Genomic DNA, 10,146 nt, shown 5'->3' with positions numbered 1-10,146 from the left:
AAACGGCCTGGAAACGGCTGATCTCTGTGTGGATGTTGTTCAGATACTCTTCATCATGGTAAGGGGATTCTGCTGGGGGGATATAGATGGCACAGAGGTATGTGTCAGTGGTTGAAATGCCAATTTGGTTATTTAGTTTTAACCAGCAGTGAAATCTTCCGAGTGTGATGACAGAAATGTGTTTGGCCAGATCCTCCTTGTACCACAGCAGAACTCCTCCTGAGTCTCGTCCACGATGTACTGTACTTAATTTAACTGAGGGCACAATCACTTCATAGTAGCCTGAGGGACAGTAGGTGAGCGCATCACTTCTACACCAGGTCTCGGTGAGAACGATTACATCCGCATCTTTGATATTTTTAAGGAATTCAGGGTCTGTGCTTTTAGGACCAAAAGTTGAAGAAAAAAGACCCTGAATATTCCAACAACATATATTAAATGAACGCATAAGTATTATTAAAGATAAACCTATTTTGTAAGACAGAGAGAAAATAACCTGTCACAATGTACAGTACATGCTAAACAATTTACATTAGTGCTTTTATTTTTTATAATGTGTTAGTGTGTGTAGTCCTTATCTGCTGAGGAGCTGTCTGCATAGGGTCTGCAGCATCTCTCTGATCTGACTCAGTTCACTGCGGGGGGCAGCGGGGGGGGCGGGCTGCAGCTTCAGCATAGCTCTGTGCTCTCAGCTCGGGGGGCTTCTCTTGCTGTGGGGGGGCCTTCGGTCTCTTCCTTCTGACTGGGGTTTGTTGGGCAGCAGGTGGATGTGAGGTCGGTGACTGTAGGTGTACAGCTCTGTGGGGAGCTGGAGGTGGATGATGTGGGATCCTGGTCCAGGCGATGTCCTTCCTCACCGGGGTCGGAGGGGTGTGTCTGGGCATGTAGGGGTGAATGGGTCGATGGTATTCTGGGGTCGGTAACAGGGGTCTTGGTGATGATGGTCTGCGGCCCAGGGCTGCGTCCTTTAGGGTCTTTTGCAAAAACACGCACTGCATCTCTGTGCAGGTGGAGCCCATCATACAGGTGATGGAGGCCGATGTTGTGGTGGTGGGCCAGGTGTACATTAGGGAGTGAAGAACATCTACGGGAGATTTCATCATTAATGCTGTAGATGATGTGTGGTGGTGTGTCGGATCGTGGGAGAAGTGTGGAGATTACGATTCGGGACTCTGGGAATCTTTTGCTGGTGACTTCTGCTATTTTCCTCACAGCGTCAGCAGTATTGTTGCGCAGTGTGTGAAGGTCGTTCGTCCCAGTGTGTATAATAACACGTGAGGGGTGTCCTGTGAAGTCTCTGATGATCTGGTGGGCCTGGCCTGTTGTACTGCATCGTTTTGCAGTGACTCTTTGGTGTGGGAAGAGTTTCTCTGGGTCCAAGAACTTCCCATTAGAGTCCATGAGGAGGAGCACATCTGGGTCAGGTTCAGGACTGTGGGCAGGTGAGGTCTGTGTTACTGCAGGTGTCTGTGTGTTTGTCGCAGGTACACTCTCTGTGTTTGTGTAGTTAGGTCTGTCTGTAGTAGGAGCTGTACTGTAGCACAGTGTGTTGTCTGTTGTGTTATTCTGTAACTGCTCTCTCATGTCTTGCAGCTGTCTGGAGAAGATCTCCTCTTTCCTCTCTTTGTCCTCCTCTAGCTTGCCTATCTGTACACGTAGAGCTCGGTTGTCTTCCTGTAGATCTCTGACAGCTCTGGTGAGTTCAGTGATGGAGGAGTGAGTGTTGTTCCTCAGCTGCTGGAGTTCTTCTTTGAGCTCTTGGATGTGAAGGTTTGTGTTGTGTTTGTCTGAGAGTTTGGCTTGAGTGTGTTCTCTGAATTCAGTGAAGTCCAGTTCCAGTAAAGCTAAGCTGTCTCTCATTCGGCGTTCAGATGATGAAGGAGGAGGATTCACTGGGTCTTCTTCCTCAGAGTCTGTACAGTCTCCCTGAGGCTCGTTTCTCTCCTCCTCGACTCTGGCCTTCAGCAGGGGAAACATCTCCTCAAATGAGTTCAAGCTTGCTTCATTGCCTTGCAGTAGGAAGGTGCCTTTAGTGTAGTAGGTTATGGTGAGAATGGGGTTGTCTGTATCCAGCATTTCATCTTTACATATAGTTAATCTTCCCCCTCGGCCAATTCCTTCTTTAAACACGTGTTTGTATTCCTCACAGATGGTCAGTTTCCATGCAGTTATTAGAGTGGTGTAGAAGATGAGGTTGTTCTTGATTCTCCTACCGTTGAGCTGAATGTAGTCAGCATACAGCAGATCAGGGTTGTCTCTGAGAGTCTTCTCTTTGTGTTTCTTTCGTGCCTGCACACTTCTGCACTTCTCTGGGTAACACACCTCCCTGCAGTCTGTTTGCGCCAGGGTTGCCATGGTGATCACACTGGGCCGCTGAGTCACAGCTGCAGCTAGCTTTAGCCTTTAGCTTCTAATTATGAGAGGTTTTACTCTCTCTAATAAAGTTAAAATCACTTTTTTGTCAAAGTTTTGTGCCAAATAGTGCTCACCTCTCTGTTTAGTAGCTGAAGATCAAAAATTGTGAGAAGTTTTTCAGCTAGAGTTCTTTAATAAAATCTTTGACGGTTTTGGAGGGAAATCTGCAGTTAGCTGTCAGTGTGGTGATCAAGCATCAGATGCTAATCCACAGGCTCCAACCTTCTTTCTTGTTTTAAAAATTTTTAAAGAAGAAAAATCTTACTTTCTTTGAATCCAGATTGTTCCTCTGTTGTTTGTACTTGATTATTGTCGTTATCTCGCTCTCTGTCTCACTTTCTTGGTTTAATCTTTAATGATGTTTTAGGAGCTCATCTTAGAGTGGTTGATCAGTATAACAGCTACTCTCTCTCTCTCTGTCCCTCTCTCTCAGTGTTGCCAACTTCTTTCAATGAAAAGTAGCTAAACCCTGCCTGAAAAGTCGCTAAATGTCGCTAGATGACGTCATATGCTAATTAGCATATCCATGACGTAAGTGCGTCATATTATCTTGCCCTTTCTATGCTCATGTACTGCGTTTTAAGGCAGCCAAAATTCTCAATAAAAGTTTTTTATTATTATATTTTAACGTTTCTGTTGTCCGACAACGGAATTAATATTATAATGACAGTCCATTAAGAATACATAACCAGCTCTCAAAGATGTTAATCTCTGCACTAAAATCCTATTCACGACATTGTCTAATGAAATCACATACACATAAGATTAAGATAATGATTGTACTGTGATTTTGGCTATACTTGTATGTAAAATAGAGTTAGAAGCAACAGACTATATTTTTTTAACTGAAAGTGCTGCTCCTCTCTGCTCGCTGAACATAGCAGAAGCAGATGCAGAGAGAGAGAGGCGTGTGCACACGCTGGGGGAGAGAGAGAGAGAGAGAGAGAGAGAGAGAGAGAGAGAGAGAGAGAGAGCTGGTGCTGCAGTACCGGAGAGTCTCAGAGACTAAATAAGGTCTGTCAAAAAAAGTCGCCAGATTTGTCGCTAGTCGCTTTTTTGGAAAAAAGTCACTATGGGGGTCTGAAAAGTCGCTAAATCTAGCGACAAAGTCGCTAAGTTGGCAACACTGCTCTCTCTCTCTCTCTCTCTCTCTCTCTCTCCCCCTGTTGCATGCTGGGAACGAGTGAACGGAGTTTGGCGTGGGTGAGAGTTGTTGTGGTTGAGTTTCTCTTCTTTTTTTCTCTTTCTTGAATTGTTTTAGGTAAAGCAGTAGTTTTTTTCTTTTCTTTTTTTTTTCCTCGGCTGACGTCGGTCAGCGAGTGGGGAAAATGGGGACAAATGTGGGTGATTTTTCACAACTGACTATTAGACATGGCTGTAAGTGTATGCCTGATGAGTTTGTGTCAGTAGAAGATTGTTTAGTGGCCGTGAGTGCTGCTGTTGGCGGTGTAAATATCAGATCTGCCTCTCGTATGAACAAGGCCATAGTTATTTTTTTGAGTCAAAGTCATATGGCAAATGATTTAATTGAGAACGGATTAACGATCAATGAAATGTTTGTTCCTGTTTTGCCTCTGTCGAGTCCATCAAAGAGGTTGTCTTGTCAAATGTACCTCCATTTGTTAAAAATTAGAAATTAGAAGAAATGCTCGTGAGATATGGTAAATTAGTGAGTCCCATTAAGATGATTACGCTAAGATGCAAAAATCCCGAACTTAAACATGTAATGTCTTTTCGGCGCCAGGTCTTCATGATTCTCACAGTGATCCTTTGAACCTGTCTGTCAAATTAACTATCGAGGGGAAGGATTATACTATTTTTATTAGCTCGGAGTCCATGAAATGTTTTATTTGCGGGGATTTTGGTCACGTCCGGCAGACTTGCCCGAATCGTCATGGAAATAATGGCGCTAATGGAGATTTGACTGTTAATGTGAAAAATGACAGAGCGCGACAGGTAGGGTGACCATATGCGCCGTTCATACAGGACACGTCCCAGCCAGGATTTTAATATTGCCTAAAATATCCATTTGCACTGTGCAAGTTGATCGTTGTGTAACATTCATGAGAGCTATAAAGAGCAGAGCAGATGGCTACTTATGCTTTCAAATCACTTTCACGTGTTTGTTAGTTCGTTTGACTTGAAGCATTGTGGCGCACTTTTTTTTTTGGATTTGTGCGCAGCGACGTTTCTAGTCAATCGAACGAACGAACAAACATGTGCGCATATTTGCATCGCTTTGATCTTTCCCGTCTTGATCTCACCCTTCTCACACGCAACCACGATTGGTCGATTATGTACAATACCTGCATGTTTTTGGTTAAACTGCTCTGGATGTTTTAGGCATTATTAAAATCCTGGCTGGGACGTGTCCCGTATGAACCGCGCATATGGTCACCCTAGCGACAGGGCACTTCTGATGTAACCTCCACAGGCCAGAGTAGAATCCACGCCCATTAGTTTGCCTGAGCTACGCGAGGGAAGATCCCTGTTGGGTGATTCCAGCAATAGCGAAGAGTCTGGGAACATGACGTCAGCAACGCAATGCATTCTGGGACTTTGGGACAAGGACGCTGCTGTATGTATTGTATTGTATTGATAATAGACTGTTTTGTTTGCTCTCTACAGCTAAAAAATAAGTTACAATGGTAAAAGCTTGTTGTGTAATTAACTGCCATACCCGTACTCATGACCGGCATGGAAAAATAATTTGAATGGAGTGCGATTTTTCAGCTTTCCCGCTGGAAAACCGCACCTTGATCTCAGGTCTCCGAGTTAACAAAGCGGCATCACATAGCTTGGTTAGCAGCAGTAAGAAGGAAAAGAAGGATTGTCCCTTTGGTCTGATATATACACACGTATGTATGTGCATTTATATATATATATATATAAATAAACAGAAATGTACGTTATATAAACAACTTTTTTTTTTGATGTGATTAATCAATTTGACAAACTAACCTATGCATGAACCACATCTCCTGCATTATCAGTGTTATGCATATTGCATACCACCTGTTACAGAAAAAACAGCAAAATTGATCAATTCTGTATCTCTTTATTTGTGCATCATAACACACTGAGGTTAATTTGTACAGCTTGCAATAACGCATATTAAAAAGTAAAGGGGCAGTGTAACACAAAAAAGGTAATTAGGTAAACAAGTATCAAGACCACAGGTAGGGCAGTGAAAATTGAAAAAAAAGGAAGATTATTTCATTTATACGTTCAGTGCACTTCAAGTATCCTTCTGTCACGATCGGTGTTATGGAAACCTGACGCGACTCCGAAGAGTCCCCCGGAACCTGACGTGACTCCGGAAGAGACAGGAGTGGCTGGGGCATCCCACCGACACCGATGCTGCAGGTAGCGCACGAATTCCCAGAATTCCAGTGTCTCTAACTGCGCCATCTTCTCCAGAGACACTGGATCATCCAGAACGCCATTAAAATAATCTTTAAGGGCCGTATCGTTGTAGCCCATGCCCTCTGCCAGGGACCAGAACACCTGAGCCAGGGCTCCCACTTCATTGCCCTCTTGGCGGAGGGCGGTTAACCTCAGATACTTGGCTCGCCTCTCCGCCATCTTGGCTGGGGAACGGAAAAACGACATACCGCTGGTTCCTACGGTGATGGAGTCCTTCTTTCACGATCGGTTTTATGGAAAACACAGAGAGGGAACCAATTGCAGGTAAGTCGTTTATTAAGGGATAATCCAAAGGGGTAAACAGTCCAGGCAGGGTCAAAACCAGAAGATCAAAAACAAAACATAAACAAGATACAAACGCAAGGCAAGGCAAGGCAAGGCAAGGCAAGGCAAGGCAAGGCAAGGCAAGGCAAGGCAAGAATGACGGACATTAATAATACTCAGACATTAAACAAGGACTCCGTGACACAGACTGAGACAAACCGGGTATAAATACACAGAAGGATGATGAGGGAAGTGGAGACAGGCGGGGAACAATCAATTAACACAAACAAGGAGGAAAGTGACCAAATAAGGGAAAGTGAGACCTCTAGTGGACACCCAGGGATACACAGACCAGGCACTGTGACACCTTCAAGTATAGGACAGTAACCTTCAAGTATCAAGAACATAGATATGTAATAAGTGAAAAAGGTACATAGAAAGACAATTGTTAAAATTTATTAATTCAAGACCTTTGTGCCGACAACAGTTTTCCGCTCATTGACGCAGAATATTTGAAGGTTCTGCACCCATCCATTTGTAAATTGCAGGTGAGACTCGAGAGATTTATCATTTTTAAACTGATCAGAGGTGTACGCTCTGACACTAGAAACAAGGTAAGAAAAGACATTGGGTAAGGTTACGAGCGGCAGCTCTTTAAGATCATCCGACCACTCTTTGTGTTCGTGCAGATTCAGTTCGTTGATTGTCTTGATTTTTTTCTAAATACCTCATCTTTGCTTCCTTGTTGAGTTTTTCTTTATATGTAATCTTACACTTGATCTGTATGTCATGTCACTTTCACTTTCACTTTTACTGATGAGCGTGTCCCCAAACATGGCCGCGACTACCCAAAATGCAATGCACAGTGACGTAGTTTCCCAAGCTCTATAGCTGAGACAGCGGGCGAACAAAATGACATAGTCACGCTGCCAGAGTTGAGTTTGGAGCAGGTGAATGCAAAAGAGGCGCATGAGGCCGAATTACCGGGGTCTTTTCGACGTCTTTTCAACGAGTTTTTAGATTAGATTAGATTAGATTAGATCAACCTTTATTTGTCTCACAGGTGAGAAATTTCAACATTTACAGCAGAAAGTGGATAGCATGAAATAATCAATAAATAATGAGTCACATTCAATAAATAATACAATACAAAATAAAATAAAAATAAAAAAAATATGTACCAAATATAAAAACAGTGCAAGTGAATAGCATAGATGGCATTCTTTCCGTCTCTGAGTTGTGGTTTCTGTTTAGTACTGATTATAAACCGTGCTGATTATAAAGTCTCACGGCCGCAGGAAGAAAGGATCTCCTGAATCTCTCCTTCGCACAGCGTGGGTGTATCAGTCTGTCACTGAAGGAGCTGCTCAGTGATGTTAGTGTCCCATGAAGTGGCTGGGACGAGTTCTTCAGCATGGATGAGAGCTTAGCTCTCACCCTCCTCTCTCCCACCTCCTCCACTGGCTCAAGTGAGCAACCCAGGACAGAACCAGCCCTTCTAATCAGCCTGTTTAGCCTCTTCCTGTCTGCCACTGTAATGCTGCTACTCCGGCAAACCACACCAAAAAAGATGGCTGACGCCACCACTGAGTCATAAAAGGTCCTTAGGAGTGAACCCTGTACTCCAAAAGACCTAAGTCTCTGGAGCAGGAACAGTCTCTTCTGGCCCTTCTTTTGAGGGCACTAACAGTGTCTGTACAGTCCAATTTATTGTTTACCTGGAACCCAAGATACCTATTGGAGTCCACAATCTCAATATCTCAAATTTGCTGGGTGGGATGTAATGTTAAAATAAGTACTGATGAATCGATCGATCAGAGTCAAGGAGACGGTTTCACAAGAGGTAATGGATTTAAGTCTACACACGGAGGATTTCGATAAGGATGACGAGGAAATATATGATGAGAATGACACTATGGACTAGGAAAATACTTCTGAAGTTGTATTCATTACAGCAGATTAATGCTTTCCTTGACAATACAAAAGGGCTTTGTAAGATCAGTATTGAGTCATACTTTCCAGATTTAAAACTGTTTCTCAGTTCTTGTACCATAGCTATGCGAAAGACAAACTTTGATGAGCTTGATAGACCAAAACGGTACCGCCTTAAAAAGATTCTCTGTAATGTAAGAAGTATATTGCTTTTGCAAGGTAAAAAGTGAGATGGCTTGGACGCATTTCTATGTTTGGTTTCTTCTTCTTTTCATGACATCCTTGAGATTTGGTTCTTTGAATATTAATGGGTGTTGTGATGCTGTTAAAAGGTTTAGTCTTTTTAAATATATTATGATTAAGAGGGCAAGTATAGTTTTTCTTCAAGAAACTCATACAGATTCAAATAATCAAGTACAGTGGTTGAGTGAATGGAAGGGGCAGGCTATACTAAGTCATGGTTCTAGTGTTAGTGCAGGGGTTGCTGTTCTCTTTGGATCAGAATATAAGCAACAACCTGTTAGTGTTTTTGAATTGGTTCCTGGTCGAATGGTGCATGTTGATGTAACGATTCATGGACTACATTTTTCGTTATTTAATGTGTACGCCCCAAATATTGGTTCAGAGCGAACTCTATTCTTTAGAAAACTAAAGACTGCTCTTAGTGATGTATCGCATGATAAAATTGTTGTTCTGGCTGGGGATTTTAATTGTTACTGTTACAAGAGCACAATTTTGTGCACTCTTTCACCCTTTTCTGGGAAACCTGGAGAGAGAGAAAAATGCTATACAAGTCCCTAAGTCAGTGGTGGGATATTGGCAAAATACAAATTAAACTTTTTTGTCAGAGTTACACCACCTATAACAAAGGTATTTTGGAAAGTACATTGAAAAAGCTTGAACAAGATATTCTTTACACGGAGGATAAAATGGATGAGGTGGACACTGCCGAATGACTTGAAAGGAATACATTTTTCTTACGGAATCTTTTGGAAGAAAGGGCCCAAGAGACACTTATCCGTGCCAGGTTTACCTCCTTTAATAACATGGATGCGCCGACATCTACATTTTTTAGTCTGGAGAAAAAAAACTGTGAATAAGAAGACTTTATGTCATTTGAAACTTCCAGGAGGAGGAGCAGTGACTGACGATCGTGGAATAATGTCCTATGCTTTATCTTTTTATGAGAATCTATATAAGGCGGAACCCTGTGAAGATGAAATGGTTGACATGCTTCTTCAAGATTTACCTCAACTTGCGGAAGAAGAGAAATCTAGACTTGATCAGCCTTTGACTTTTGATGACAGTAGCTGTTCATGAACTTTCTTCAGGAAAAGTACCAGGATTGGATGGACTAAATGCAGAATTTTATAAACAGTTTTGGCCGGTGATTGGAAGGGACTTGTTTTCTGTCTTCTTGGAGTGTCTGGAAAGAGGAACATTATCCATTTTTAACAATCTTTTTCTGGTTCGAGACCTGATTTCCTTTGCCAAGGTGTATAAACTTGATGTAGGTTTTGTTTCTTTGGACCAGGAGAAAGCCTTCGATCGAATTGATCATGGCTTTCTTTTTAAATGTTTTGATGCTTTTGGTTTTGGTCCATCATTTATTTCCTATGTTAAGCTTTTGTACACGGATGCATATAGTTTATTGAAAATAAATGGCACTCTATCGAGACCATTTTTAGTTGGCAGGGGTATACGACAAGGCTGCGGTCTCTCAGGTATTTTATACACGATTGCTATTGAACCACTCATGGCAGTTCTGAGACATCAGTTAAGTGGGATTTCCACAGTGTGCTCTTCTGGCACAGATTTTGCAACAGTTAAATTAAGCGCATATGCTGATGATGTTACTTAAGTAATAAGGTCAAATGAAGATGTTAAGAAAATGATATCATCACTGAATATCTATCAGAGGGCCCCTTCTTCAAGAATAAATTGGCATAAGAGTGCCAATTTTTTGCTGGGCAAATGGGAAAACGGAGGTCCGCCAGTACTTCCTATCTATCATATAGGGGTAGAGTGCTTATTATTGATGATTTGGCAGCATCTATGCTGTGGGATAGGTTAAATGTACTCGATCCACCAAAAATCCTATTACAACAT

This window comes from Carassius gibelio, chromosome A1, assembly GCF_023724105.1.
Source record: "Carassius gibelio isolate Cgi1373 ecotype wild population from Czech Republic chromosome A1, carGib1.2-hapl.c, whole genome shotgun sequence".
In the NCBI taxonomy this organism is placed as follows: Eukaryota; Metazoa; Chordata; class Actinopteri; order Cypriniformes; family Cyprinidae; genus Carassius; species Carassius gibelio.
The sequence above is the reverse complement of the archived record's forward strand: the minus strand, read 5'-3'. Positions refer to the sequence as shown.